The 15,955-nt window shown below is 40.2% G+C and overlaps 1 pseudogene; it reads right to left on the bottom strand.

Moving 5' to 3' along the window:
- Window positions 1–1,039: 1,039 nt before the first annotated feature.
- LOC130505554 (uncharacterized) lies at window positions 1,040–8,860 on the bottom strand (annotated as a pseudogene).
- Between the last annotated feature and the right edge of the window lie 7,095 nt (window positions 8,861–15,955).

Here is a 15,955-nt window from a genome sequence, read left to right on the forward strand (position 1 = left end):
ATGGTGTAGATGAGATGGCAGGCTTGTAATATTGAAGTGTTTGTGGTTGCAAAGACTTGGCGCCACTTTGATTCAAATCAAAGAGAGCTGGCGCTTGATTCTTATGGATGGACTAAGGCTCCTCCTAATCTGTCCACAACTTAGTCTAGGTGCATGGTCTTTGCTGTCTGTCCCTTTACAGCTCCAGCCAGCCTTCCACGCCCAAAGTAACCACTAAGCTTCACATAGCATCTTCTGATGCTTACTTGATTCCCTTTGACCAGATTAAGTCCTTGCTGCCTTATCCATATAATATGCACACTATTCTTTCACAAACCATCCTGGAATAGTGTTCTGAATAGTTACATGCGCCCTGACTTTGCACCAACTCCTAATCTTCTTAAATTGGTCGAGATATGGAACACTTGGGTTATCCAGGTCTGTACGGATCCGTACGGTCCGTACAACGTCCGTACCAAATCCGTACAGCCTCACCCTAAGTTTGCACACTCGCCCATATGCTCCCAACATACTTCTAAGTCCCTCCTGGACTTTGCCCTAAGCTTGCACACTCATCACAACACTTCTGGACATCTTTAGACACTCCTAAAGCCTTGACATACAATCTCCGGAGGTCTTGCCCTATTCTTGCACTACACTCCATCTACACCCAACACCTTTGTTTCTCATTTCTTCTCTTCAAGTTAACACTCCCCCTCAAGCTTGTGATATGATCCTAGGTGTGAGGATCACGTCCCTGACTACTCTCCAACGGATTGTGATGATGAAACAAGATGTGGATTGAGTGATACTTCAAAGAGTTGCGGAATGACTCTTGGACTATCAAAGGTTTGCTTGCAAGGTAAGGATCAAGGATCCGAGTAACACTTAGACAAGCTTTGATCAAACAAGATTTAGAGAGAATTTTTAATAGAAAGTGTTTGATGATTTTATTCATGATTTTCGTCCATAATATATAGGCAAGAAGTCTGTACATGCACATCTTCTTGGAAACATACAAATACTTAAAACAAAGGCTCCCTTGAAAACATAAATAAAGACCAAGTTTTTAAATCCGAAAATAGACTAGAAAATAAGAGAAATGGCTTGGTTTCATCAAGAGGCTATTGTATAAGTGTTGTGTCCAAGCCTCATTAAAAACCTTGTTTGGAAAACCCAATGGGACAAAACCAAACCAAGGAAAAGAGTGCAAGTCACAACACCTCTCTTGATGAATGTCTTAGACGGCTTGTATCACAACCAGAGTAGTTGGATAAGCACACTCTAGACTGCCCTGGATAGTGTATAAGAGTTTATGGAAAGCTTGATTGAATCTGGCTTGCTTGGATCTAGTCATTGGACCAACTGGTACTTCTAGGTCCTTGCCATTTGTTTCCTCAGGTTCAAGCTGCTCCATGGTTCTTTCTTCAACTTCCTTAAGCTCTGGTTCAAGCTGTTCCATATCTTTAGTTCCATTGCTTGTCAAGATCACATCATCCTCTCCCACTTGAGAAGGATTTGACCTCAAATCCGTTTCATCTGCATGATAAGGAACTAAATCAGTAACATTGAAGCTTGAACTCACGTTATACTTACCTTGGAGATCCAGTTGATAGGCATTGTTGTTGATCTTCTTGATGACTTTGAAAGGACCATCTAATCTAGGCATGAGCTTGGATTTTCTCTCATTAGGAAATCTGTCCTTCCTCAAGTGTATCCAAACTAAATCTCCTTCTTCAAAGATCTTTTCCTTTCTTCCTTTGTTAGCTTGCTTGGCGTACATCTTGGTTTTTTTCTCTATATTGATCCGTGCCTTCTCATGTATCTGCTTAACAAGTTCAGCTTTCTTTTGTCCATCCAAGCTAACTCTTTCACTCAAAGGTAAAGGCATTAGATCTAAAGGTGATAAAGGATTGAAACCATAGACAATTTCAAATGGAGAGAACTTAGATGCAGAATGCCTAGCATGATTATAAGCAAATTCTACATGAGGCAAACATTCTTCCCAAGTCCTAAGGTTCTTTTTAATCAATGCACGCAACAAGGTAGACAAAGTTCTATTGACAACTTCAGTTTGTCCATCAGACTGTGGATGACAAGTAGTAGAGAAACACAGTTTAGTTCCTAACTTAGACCACAAGGTTTTCCAAAAGAAACTAAGAAAATTGGTGTCTCTATCAGAAACAATTGTCCTAGGCATTCCATGAAGTCTAACAATTTCTTTAAAGAACAGATTAGCAACATTCACAGCATCATCAATCTTATGACATGGAATAAAATGAGCCATTTTAGAAAACCTATCAACGACTACAAACACAGAATCCTTTCCAGTCTTAGTCCTAGGTAATCCAACAACAAAATCCATTGAAATGTCATGCCATGGATGCAAAGGAATGGGTAAAGGAGTATACAGACCGTGGCTTTGGACTTTGGACTTAGCCTGTTTGCAAGTGACACACCTTTCACAAGCTTTTTCTACATCTCTCCTCATGTGTGGCCAATAGAAGTGATCCTGCATTACGTTCAGTGTCTTAGCCACTCCAAAATGTCCTCCAAGTCCACCTGCGTGAGCTTCCTTGACAAACAAATCTCTCAAAGAAGAGTTAGGCACACATAGTCTATTTTCAAAGAAGAGAAAACCATCATTCTTGAAGTATTTACCACGACCAAACTTCTCACAAGAAGCATATATATCTTTAAAATCAGAATCGGTGGCATATAAAGTTTTGATATGTTCAAATCCAAGTAATTTCGTTTCAAGAGTGTTCAAGAGAACATACCTTCGAGATAGTGCATCAGCAACTATGTTTTCCTTACCTTTCTTGTATTTGATCACATAGGGAAAGGTTTCAATGAATTCAATCCATCTAGCATGTCTCTTGTTCAGTTTCTGTTGTCCCTTGAGATGCTTTAGAGACTCATGATCAGTGTGGATGACGAATTCCTTAGGCCAGAGATAGTGTTGCCATGTTTACAAAGCCCTCACAAGCGCATAGAGCTCTTTGTCATGCGTTGGATAGTTCAGAGTAGCCCCTCCAATCTTTTCACTAAAGAAAGCTATAAGTTTCTTTTCCTGCATAAGCACAGCACCTACACCAACACCAGAAGCATCACATGCTATTTAAAATGTTTTAGAAAAGTCAGGGAGAGAAAGAACTGGTGAATTGGTGAGTTTCTCTTTCAAGGCTTGGAATGCTTTTTCTTGGAATTGTTCCCACTTGAACCCAACGTTTTTCTTGATTACTTCAGTCAGTGGTGCAGGCACAGTGCTAAAATCCTTGACAAATTTTCTGTAGAATCCGGCTAGACCATGAAAGCTTCTTACTTCACCAACTGTCTTTGGGCTTGGCCATTCCTTGATAGCTTTGATCTTTTCTTCATCAACCTTGATTCCATCTGCACTCACAACAAAACCTAAAACGACAAGGTTATCTGCTCCAAAAGTACATTTCTTTAAATTAGCAAACAAGGATTCCTTTCTAAGCACTTCTAGAACCTTTCTAAGATGTTCAACATGCTCATCCAAGTTCTTGCTGTAGATCAAAATGTCATCAAAGTAAACCACAACAAAATGACCTATAAATGATCTAAGAACATGGTTCATTAACCTCATGAAAGTACTAGGCGCATTAGTCAGCCCAAATGGCATCACTAACCATTCATATAACCCCTGCTTCGTTTTAAATGCAGTTTTCCACTCATCACCCTCTTTCATTCTAATTTGGTGATATCCAGTTTTCAAATCAACCTTAGAAAAGATGCTAGAACCATGCAACTCATCAAGCATATCATCTAATCTAGGAATGGGATATCGATACTTTACAGTGATATTGTTGATGGCTTTGCAATCGACACACATTCTCCAGCTACCATCTTTCTTTGGCACAAGCAAGACTGGAACTGCACATGGACTCATGCTCTCACGGATATGACCTTTCTCCATAAGCTCAGTGACTTGTTGCTGTAGTTCATTGGTCTCTAGAGGATTAGTTCTATAGGCTGGCTTGTTTGGAAGAGAGGCTCCTGGAGTAAAATCGATTTGATGCTCTATTCCTCTGATAGGTGGTAGTCCTTGTGGAGCTTCTTCTGGAAAAACATCTTTGAATTCCTGCAAAAGAAATTGTATCTTGCTAGGAAGATCCTGCACTGGCTTTGTTATGTTTAAATATTCTTTAAAAACAATCAGCAAGTGAGGTAAAGAACTTCCCTTTGGTTGAAGCAATAGATTAGCCTGCTGCTTGGTCTTAGATTCTGATGTCGCTTTGTTTTTCTTCAAGGCTATCTGATCTAGATGGACTTCTTGTGGTGTCAAAGGAACCAAAACAGTCTTCTTTCCTTTGTACTCAAATGAGTATCTGTTTGTGAACCCATCATGAAGTGTTCTTCTGTCGGATTGCCAAGGTCTTCCAAGCAGTATGTGTCCAGCATCCATTGGTAAGACATCACACAGTATCTCTTCCTCATACTTCCCAATAGACAATGGTACCTTAACTTGATGCTTCACCTCTAGCTCTCCTTCATCATTAAGCCATTGTAACTTGTAAGTTGTTGGTCTTTTTATGACCTTCAGACCAAGTTTCTCCACCATGGTTTCACTTGCAACATTGGTACAACTTCCTCCATCTATAACCAAGCTGCAAACCTTCCCGTGAACCATACAGCGAGTGTGAAACAGATTCTCTCTCTGCTCATCTCCATCAGTCTTGGCTTGAAGATTCAGTGTTCTTCTAGTAACAAGTAACTCTCCACGAGTTGGCATTTCCACCCTTTCTTCTTCAGACTCAGATACCTCTTCCTCGGATTCAATGTCACCATTTTCTCTGATGAGTATTACCCTTTTGTTGGAGCAGCTACTGGCATAGTGTCCATATCCTTTACACTTGTAACACTGTATGTCTCTGGATTTGGATGCAGTGGCTACTTCCTTTCCTTTAACACTTTGTTCCTCCACTTTAGGCTTGGAGAATGGTCGGGATTCTCTGGTCTTTTCGTCCTTCTGGTAGTGTGGTTTGCTGGCTCCATAGCTAGACTTGTAACTTCTTCTTTTCAACTGCTGTTCAAACATAATTGCCTTGTGCAGAAGCTCTTCCATCTCAACATAGTGATGAACTTCAAGTCTGTCCATGATGTCTCTGTTTAGACCACCCATGAATCTGGCCATTGTTGCTTCTCGGTCTTCTTGTATATCAGCTCTCAGCATAAGGGTTTCCATTTCCTTATAATATTCTTCAACTGATCTACTTCCTTGAGACAATGTTCTAAGCTTGAAGTGCAACTCTCTGTGGTAGTGGCTCGGTACAAATCTCTTTCTCATGATTACCTTCATCTGGTTCCAGGTTTCAACAGGAAAATCTCCAGCTCTTCTTCTTGCTGTAACCAAGTTATCCCACCAACTTAAAGCATACTCCTTGAACTCAGTAGGAGCAAGTTTCATTTTATACTCTGCAGTGTAGTCTCTGCAATTGAACACGAGTTCAATCTTCTTTTCCCACTCTAAGTATTCTTCTGGATCAGCAGTGCCTTTAAACTCAGGAATTTTCAGTTTCAAACCACCAAGAGGATCACTAGTTTTTGGCCTTTCTTCCTGGTCACGCCTCCTTCTTCTGGTACCAATGGATCGGATTGAATGGCTATAGTAACTTTCTGTAGCAGATCGATCTGAAGTCCTTCTAGGTCTCTCACGATCTGAGTGTACAATCTCAGCCCTGAAGTTATCTAGTCTCTGATCCATCAAAGTAGTCATGCGTGCAGTCAAAGCATCAAGTAACAGTTGATCCATTCCATTGTTCCTATTGTCCTCTTCTCCCATGGTTCCTGTTGAATTTTAAAACACAAAACCAGTAAAAGAGATCATAGAAACAGAAAATAACAGAAAACACAGAAACTGAGACAGATTCAAAACTTTTATGAAGAACCCTAATTCTTTTCTCAACAATTTCGAAATCTTAAACAGATTATTTAGAAACTTTAACACTTATTCTAGGTAGATCTGACACTAATAAACATGATTCTAAAAAGATTCAGACTTTAGAACAGATCTGAGAACATGATATGAAAAGACTAAAAGTTGCAGAACTGGAAAAACACAACCTTTTGATGGAGATCTGCTCTGATACCACTTGATATGATCCTAGGTGTGAGGATCACGTCCCTGACTACTCTCCAACGGATTGTGATGATGAAAAAGATGTGGATTGAGTGATACTTCAAAGAGTTGCGGAATGAGTCTTGGACTATCAAAGGTTTGCTTGCAAGGTAAGGATCAAGGATCCGAGTAACACTTAGACAAGCTTTGATCAAACAAGATTCAGAGAGAATTTTTAATAGAAAGTGTTTGATGATTTTATTCATGATTTTCGTCCATAATATATAGGCAAGAAGTCTGTACATGCACAGCTTCTTGGAAACATACAAAATACTTAAAACAAAGGCTCCCTTGAAAACATAAATAAAGACCAAGTTTTTAAATCCGAAAATAGACTAGAAAATAAGAGAAATGGCTTGGTTTCATCAAGAGGCTATTGTATAAGTGTTGTGTCCAAGCCTCATTAAAAACCTTGTTTGGAAAACCCAATGGGACAAAACCAAACCAAGGAAAAGAGTGCAAGTCACAACACCTCTCTTGATGAATGTCTTAGACGGCTTGTATCACAACCAGAGTAGTTGGATAAGCACACTCTAGACTGCCCTGGATAGTGTATAAGAGTTTATGGAAAGCTTAATCGAATCTGGCTTGCTTATATCTAGTCATTGGACCAACTGGTACTTCTATAGGTCCTTGCCATTTGTTTCCTCAGGTTCAAGCTGCTCCATGGTTCTTTCTTCAACTTCCTTAAGCTCTGGTTCAAGCTGTTCCATATCTTTAGTTCCATTGCTTGTCAAGATCACATCAGCTTGACTCTAAGATATCCTAAGTCAAGCTTGGAACCTTGAAGAATCCCCTCATTAAAAACTTTACAAGGAAAACCCTTTAGGACAAAACCTTGTAAGGGAAAAAGAGTAGGTTCCTCAAGGCCTGGGGATTGGCCAGTGGGCCTTTGTACCTTACCAACAATGTAAGGGATCCAAAGACCCTGGATCATGGCCTCATGTGTGATGTGCACTCGCTGATACTCATTGCACATCACCACCATGCCTTGTACTCTTCTTTGGAACTGATCTTGGTCTCTCCCCCTTTCACCCAACTTCTTGTTGGGTTAAAGTGCTCGGACACACCAGACCTTCCTTGATAGATACAAGTACCTGATACATCATTCCACAAGTGTATCAGTCCTCAAGAGATAAACCTATCATGAAAGTATGTAAAGAATGTGTATAAGATCAGGTTTACTCCCTTGTTTCTATGGTGAGGAGTGGCTCGGTTTAACTCGCCACTTGAATCCCTCACTGCTGGAACAGTCTTGATCATTGAAGCCTCTTTAACACTCCCCCTCAAGCTTGAGACCTCTTTCAAGGAACAAGCTTGAACGGTTTGATGGCTTCATGATCCGGAACAACAAACCATTGCAACTCATCTTCATAACTCGCCACCCTTGATGGTATGCTGGTGGATACCTCAGCTCCCTCTCCAATCATCTCACACTAGAGACCGCCTTGATAGAGTAACCTTCTTCACACACAGCCAAGACTGCTCTGAACAATCTCTTGAGTAAACACGCCACTGCTTAAACCCGGGTTGGCTCCTTCTTCAGATGCTTGCAATGGTAAGGAGGAACAGGTCATTGAGCTTGCAAGATCTTATGGAAGCTCACTTGAATCCCCACCTCAAGCTTGACTGAGTCTAGGATGTTCAAGCTTGAAGTGAGCTTCAGTAAGACCTCAAATTGGGAGCGCACCACCACCTACAGCTGCGCTTAAGCCAACCAATCTGCCATAGCCTCCAGCTTCAATGCCACCAGGTCACCAGCCTCCTCAAGACTTAATTGATGACCTCTTCTTGTGTATCTTTTCCATGACCAGGAGCGCATCACTTCCCACAGCTGCGCTTTCTTAACCAGCCAGATACACAAGCCACTTTCCATTGCTTTAACAATGGCTTAAGGTCTTCCTCTTCTACTCGGATGTATGGTGAATAAAGGACACTTCTTGTGAACCTGAAACAACACTCAAACTCCAGCAAAGATAAGACATAAAAGCATTGAGATCAAGCCTTAACTAATCATCAAGTTTGATCTCTAATGTCTCAAGCTATGCACAAGACTGAGACAAGCATTAGCAAGTCCACATGTTTGCAAGCAACATCACTAAGCACAAGCACAATCTAAAAAGATTCAATACAAGCTACTTAGAGAAACTAAACTTCTGCCTTAACTACATCTTTGACATGAATCAAAGTGCATCAACCTAAGGCAGCCACACCACTCAACACTCCACACAAAGATCGGATTCAATTCATGAAAGCTACCGGGTTTAGATAACTTCTAACACCTTAATTGACAAACATTATGAACCGGCTTCAAGAACATCTTCCAATCACCAAACCAAACTCAATAAGCAACCTGGGACAGATCCTAAACAATACAAGTCTAGCAATCTACAACTTATCCTCAGGCTTTCAATCACATCTCAACACACCAACAGTTCAATATTCAAGCTTTAAACAAGAGAAAGAAATTTCCTTACAACCAGAGAACTTGTTAGTTCTCTGATCCACATGTGACTTCACGGCAAGTACAAGAGCTGTTGGTCTCGAGCCCAACTTCTCCTTCTTCCATGAGTCTTTCTCTTGAACCCTCCATGCCAAAGACCCCACCTTTCTCCATGTTGAACACGCCACACCAGTACAAGCAGCAAGCTTTCTTCTTGAGAAACTTCTTCTTGGACTTTGAATAGCAAGGACTCGGAAATGGCTTTGTTGAAGTGGGTAGCTAATCCGCTTCATGGCCTTTGCTTCCTTGGACCTTCTTTCTTCAAGGTCGACATGAGATGGTGGATGATAAGAGACAGACAGCTACTGGATACTCTGGATGCACACGCCTTCCTCTTGAGGTGTTGAACAGCCGGATGAACCCATGGAGCTTCTTCTTCACTTCAGCCGACATGGAGGTGAGCTTTGAGTTTCAGCGGAAGCAAGAACCAAGTTCTGATGAACCTGGCTCTGATACCATGTGAGTTTTACAGAGATCTCAACTTTATGTGTGTGTGATTGTGTAAACAACTCCAATGGAGCAAGATAAAGGTTTGTTTAGGTGATTTGGAAAGAGATAGATTATGGCACTGTTTATGAGTGATTAAATATGAACTCAGATCAGAACTGGAGACTTAGAGAGATTAAGAGACTTAAGAAAGGGGTAGACTAAAGTATCTGATCCAAGAACACACTTTTAATTCATGAAGGAGAGGGGAATACCCCCAACTCTCTTAAGAGTTCACAATCGCATACAACTAGCTTATTTATAAGCTTTACAAGTCTGGTTACATTAAAACCCTTAATCTAATGGCTGTTAATTTACTTGAAGAATAGATGGTGTAGATGAGATGGCAGGCTTGTAATATCTGAAGTGTTTGTGGTTGCAAAGACTTGGCGCCACTTTAATTCAAATCAAAGAGAGCTGGCGCTTGCTTCTTATTGGATGGACTAAGGCTCCTCCTAATCTGTCCACAACTTAGTCTAGGTGCATGGTCTTTGCTGTCTGTCCCTTTACAGCTCCAGCCAGCCTGTCCACGCCCAAAGTAACCACTAAGCTTCACATAGCATCTTCTTGATGCTTACTTGATTCCCTTTGACCAGATTAAGTCCTTGCTGCCTTATCCATATAATATGCACACTATTCTTTCACATACCATCCTGGAATAGTGTTCTGAATAGTGACATGCGCCCTGACTTTGCACCAACTCCTAATCTTCTTAATTGGTCGAGATATAGAACACTTGGGTTATCCAGGTCTGTATGGATCCGTACGGTCCGTACAACGTCCGTACCAAATCCGTACAGCCTCACCCTAAGTTTGCACACTCGCCCATATGCTCCCAACATACTTCTAAGTCCCTCCTGGACTTTGCCCTAAGCTTGCACACTCATCACAACACTTCTGGACATCTTTAGACACTCCTAATGCCTTGACATACAATCTCCGGAGGTCTTGCCCTATTTTTGCACCGCACTCCATCTACACCCAACACCTTTGGTTTCTCATTTCTTCTCTTCAAGTTAACACTCCCCCTCAAGCTTGTGAAATGATCCTAGGTGTGAGGATCACGTCCCTGACTACTCTCCAACGGATTGTGATGATGAAACAAGATGTGGATTGAGTGATACTTCAAAGAGTTGCGGAATGACTCTTGGGCTATCAAAGGTTTGCTTGCAAGGTAAGGATCAAGGATCCGAGTAACACTTAGACAAGCTTTGATCAAACAAGATTCAGAGAGAATTTTTAATAGAAAGTGTTTGATGATTTTATTCATGATTTTCGTCCATAATATATAGGCAAGAAGTCTGTACATGCACAGCTTCTTGGAAACATACAAAATACTTAAAACAAAGGCTCCCTTGAAAACATAAATAAAGACCAAGTTTTTAAATCCGAAAATAGACTAGAAAATAAGAGAAATGGCTTGGTTTCATCAAGAGGCAATTGTATAAGTGTTGTGTCCAAGCCTCATTAAAAACCTTGTTTGGAAAACCCAATGGGACAAAACCAAACCAAAGAAAAGAGTGCAAGTCACAACACCTCTCTTGATGAATGTCTTAGACGGCTTGTATCACAACCAGAGTAGTTGGATAAGCACACTCATCACAACACTTCTGGACATCTTTAGACACTCCTAAAGCCTTGACATACAATCTCCGGAGGTCTTGCCCTATTCTTGCACCACACTCCATCTACACCCAACACCTTTGGTTTCTCATTTCTTCTCTTCAAGTTAACACTTATGAGATTTATTCAACTTCCTGGTTTTTCTCCACTGATTAGTGGTTCCAAATAAAGCTTCTTAGATCGTGGTTCATCCTGGTTTGATAAGAATCATGAAGATATTGCCATATGTCCGAACAGGCTAATCTGGAATCATCTGGATAGAAAGTGGGATATCTTCTTACTCACAACTCCTATGAGATTTATTCAACTTCCTAGTTATTCTCCACTGATTAGTGGTTCCATAAAGCTTCTTAGATCGTGGTTCATCCTGGTTTGATAAGAATCATGAAGATAATGGCATATGTCCGAACAGGCTAATCTGGAATCATCTGGATAGAAGGTGGGATATCTTCTTGCTCACAACACTTATGAGATTTATAAAACTTCCTGGTTATTCTCCACTGATTAGTGGTTCCAAATAAAGCTTCTTAGATCGTGGTTCATCCTGGTTTGATAAGAATCATGAAGCTATTGCCATAGGTCCGAACATGCTAATCTCGAATCATCTGGATAGAAAGTGGGATATCTTCTTACTCACAACTCCTATGAGATTTATTTAAATTCCGGGTTATTCTCCACTGAATAGTGGTTCCAAATAAAGCTTCTTAGATCGTGGTTCATCCTGGTTTGATAAGAATCATGAAGATAATGGCATATGTCCGAACATGCTAATCTGGAATCATCTGGATAGAAAGTGGGATATCTTCTTACTCACAACTCCTATGAGATTTATTTAACTTCCTGGTTATTCTCCACTGAATAGTGGTTCCAAATAAAGCTTCTTAGATCGTGGTTCATCCTTGTTTGATAAGAATCATGAAGATAATGGCATATGTCCGAACATGCTAATCTGGAATCATCTGGATAGAAAGTGGGATATCTTCTTACTCACAACTCCTATGAGATTTATTCAACTTCCTGGTTATTCTCCACTGATTAGTGGTTCCAAATAAAGCTTCTTAGATCGTGGTTCATCCTGGTTTGATAAGAATCATGAAGATATTGCCATATGTCCGAACAGGCTAATCTGGAATCATCTGGATAGAAGGTGGGATATCTTCTTGCTCACAACTCCTATGAGATTTATTCAACTTCCTGGTTTTCTCCACTGAATAGTGGTTCCAAATAAAGCTTCTTAGATCGTGGTTCATCCTGGTTTGATAAGAATCATGAAGATAATGGCATATGTCCGAACAGGCTAATCTGGAATCATCTGGATAGAAAGTGGGATATCTTCTTACTCACAACTCCTATGAGATTTATTCAACTTTCTGGTTATTCTCCACTGATTAGTGGTTCCCAATCAAGCTTCTTACATATTGGTTCATCCTGGTTTGATAAGAATCATGAAGATATTGCCATATGTCCGAACAGGCTAATCTGGAATCATCTGGATAGAAGGTGGGATATCTTCTTGCTCACAACACTTATGAGATTTATTAAACTTCCTGGTTTTTCTCCACTAATTAGTGGTTCCAAATAAATCTTCTTAGATCGTGGTTCATCCTGGTTTGATAAGAATCATGAAGATATTGCCATAGGTCCGAACATGCTAATCTCGAATAATCTGGATAGAAAGTGGGATATCTTCTTACTCACAACTCCTATGAGATTTATTTAAATTCCTGGTTATTCTCCACTGAATAGTGGTTCCAAATAAAGCTTCTTAGATCGTGGTTCATCCTGGTTTGATAAGAATCATGAAGATAATGGCATATGTCCGAACAGGCTAATCTGGAATCATCTGGATAGAAAGTGGGATATCTTCTTACTCACAACTCCTATGAGATTTATTTAACTTCCTGGTTTTTTTCCACTGAATAGTGGTTCCAAATAAAGCTTCTTAGATCGTGGTTCATCCTTGTTTGATAAGAATCATGAAGATAATGGCATATGTCCGAACAGGCTAATCTGGAATCATCTGGATAGAAAGTGGGATATCTTCTTACTCACAACTCCTATGAGATTTATTCAACTTCCTGGTTATTCTCCACTGATTAGTGGTTCCCAATAAAGCTTCTTACATATTGGTTCATCCTGGTTTGATAAGAATCATGAAGATATTGCCATATGTCCGAACAGGCTAATCTGGAATCATCTGGATAGAAAGTGGGATATCTTCTTACTCACAACTCCTATGAGATTTATTCAACTTCCTGGTTATTCTCCACTGATTAGTGGTTCCAAATAAAGCTTCTTAGATCGTGGTTCATCCTGGTTTGATAAGAATCATGAAGATATTGCCATATGTCCGAACAGGCTAATCTGGAATCATCTGGATAGAAGGTGGGATATCTTCTTGCTCACAACTCCTATGAGATTTATTTAACTTCCTGGTTATTCTCCACTGATTAGTGGTTCCAAATAAAGCTTCTTAGATCGTGGTTCATCCTGGTTTGATAAGAATCATGAAGATAATGGCATATGTCCGAACAGGCTAATCTGGAATCATCTGGATAGAAAGTGGGATATCTTCTTACTCACAACTCCTATGAGATTTATTCAACTTCCTGGTTATTCTCCACTGATTAGTGGTTCCCAATCAAGCTTCTTACATATTGGTTCATCCTGGTTTGATAAGAATCATGAAGATATTGCCATATGTCCGAACAGGCTAATCTGGAATCATCTGGATAGAAAGTGGGATATCTTCTTACTCACAACTCGTATGAGATTTTTCTCCACTGATTAGTGGTTCCAAATAAAGCTTCTTAGATCGTGGTTCATCCTGGTTTGATAAGAATCATGAAGATATTGCCATATGTCCGAACAGGCTAATCTGGAATCATCTGGATAGAGAGTGGGATATCTTCTTACTCACAACTCCTATGAGATTTATTCAACTTCCTGGTTATTCTCCACTGATTAGTGGTTCCAAATAAAGCTTCTAAGATCGTGGTTCATCCTGGTTTGATAAGAATCATGAAGATATTGCCATATGTCCGAACAGGCTAATCTGGAATCATCTGGATAGAAAGTGGGATATCTTCTTACTCACAACTCCTATGAGATTTATTCAACTTCCTGGTTATTCTCCACTGATTAGTGGTTCCAAATAAAGCTTCTTAGATCGTGGTTCATCCTGGTTTGATAAGAATCATGAAGATAATGGCGTATGTCCGAACAGGCTAATCTGGAATCATCTGGATAGAAGGTGGGATATCTTCTTACTCACATTTCCTATGAGATTTATTCAACTTCCTGGTTATTCTCCACTGATTAGTGGTTCCAAATAAAGCTTCTTAGATCGTGGTTCATCCTGGTTTGATAAGAATCATGAAGCTATTGCCATATGTCCGAACAGGCTAATCTGGAATCATCTGGATAGAAAGTGGGATATCTTCTTACTCACAACTCCTATGAGATTTATTTAACTTCCTGGTTATTCTCCACTGAATAGTGGTTCCAAATAAAGCTTCTTAGATCGTGGTTCATCCTGGTTTGATAAGAATCATGAAGATAATGGCATATGTCCGAACATGCTAATCTGGAATTATCTGGATAGAAAGTGGGATATCTTCTTACTCACAACTCCTATGAGATTTATTTAACTTCCTGGTTATTCTCCACTGAATAGTGGTTCCAAATAAAGCTTCTTAGATCGTGGTTCATCCTGGTTTGATAAGAATCATGAAGATAATGGCATATGTCCGAACAGGCTAATCTGGAATCATCTGGATAGAAAGTGGGATATCTTCTTGCTCACAACTCCTATGAGATTTATTCAACTTCCTGGTTATTCTCCACTGATTAGTGGTTCCCAATCAAGCTTCTTACATATTGGTTCATCCTGGTTTGATAAGAATCATGAAGATAATGGCATATGTCCGAACAGGCTAATCTGGAATTATCTGGATAGAAAGTGGGATATCTTCTTACTCACAACTCCTATGAGATTTATTCAACTTTATCTTGCTCCATTGTAGTTGTTTACACAATCACACACACATAGAGTTGAGATCTCTGTAAAACTCACATGGTATCAGAGCCAGGTTTATCAGAACTTGGTTCTTGCTTCCGCTGAAGCTCAGAGCTCACCTCCATGTCGCCTAAAGTGAAAAAGAGCTCCATGGGTTCATCCGGCTGTTCAACACCTCAAGAGGAAGGCGTGTGCATCCAGATTATCCAGTAGCTGTCTGTCTCTTATCATCCACCATCTCATGTCGTCCCCTGAAGAAGAAGGTCCAAGGAAGCAAAGGCCATGAAGCGGATTAGCTACCCACTTCAACAAAGCCATTTCCGAGTCCTTGCTATTCAAAGTCCAAGAAGAAGTTTCTCAAGAAGAAAGCTTGCTGCTTGTACTGGTGTGGCGTGTTCAAACATGGAGAAAGGTGGGGTCTTTGGCTTGGAGGGTTCAAGAGAAAGACTCATGGAAGAAGGAGAAGTTGGGCTCGAGACCAACAACTCTTGTACTTGCCGTGAAGTCACATATGGAGCAGAGAACTAACACTAGTTCTCTGACTGTAAGGAAATCTCTTTTCTCTTGATTAAAGCTGACTATATTGAACTGTTGGTGTGTTGAGATGTGATTGGAAAGCCTGAGGATGTGTTAAAGATTGCTAGATATGAATTGTTTAGGATCTGTTTCCAGGTTGTTTATTGAGTTTGGTTTGGTGATTGGAAGTTGTTCTTGAAGCCGGTTCATAATGTTTGTCTAGTAGGGTGTTAGAAGTTGTCTAAACCTGCTAGCTTTCATGAAATGAAACCGATCTTGGTGTGGAGAGATGAGTGGTGTGGCTGCCTTAGGTTGATGCACTTTGATTCATGTCAAAGATGTAGTTAAGGCAGTAGTTTTATTTTTCTCGTAAGTAACTTGTATTGAATCTTTTGAGATTGTGCTTGTGCTTAGTGATGTTGCTTGCAAAGATGTGGACTTGCTAATGCTTGGTTCAGTCTTGTGCATAGCTTGAGACATTAGAGATCAAACTTGATGATTAGTCAAGGTTTGATCTCAATGCTTGTATGTATTATCTTGCTGGAGTTTGAGTGTTGTTTCAGGTTCACAAGAAGTGTCCTTTATTCACCATACATCCGAGTAAAAGAGGAAGACCTTAAGCCATTGTTAAAGCAATGGAAAGTGGCTTGTGTATCCTGTCCGGTTGAGAAAGCGCAGCTGTGGG

The sequence above is a fragment of the Raphanus sativus genome, unplaced genomic scaffold (genome assembly GCF_000801105.2).
Source record: "Raphanus sativus cultivar WK10039 unplaced genomic scaffold, ASM80110v3 Scaffold2367, whole genome shotgun sequence".
In the NCBI taxonomy this organism is placed as follows: domain Eukaryota; kingdom Viridiplantae; phylum Streptophyta; class Magnoliopsida; order Brassicales; family Brassicaceae; genus Raphanus; species Raphanus sativus.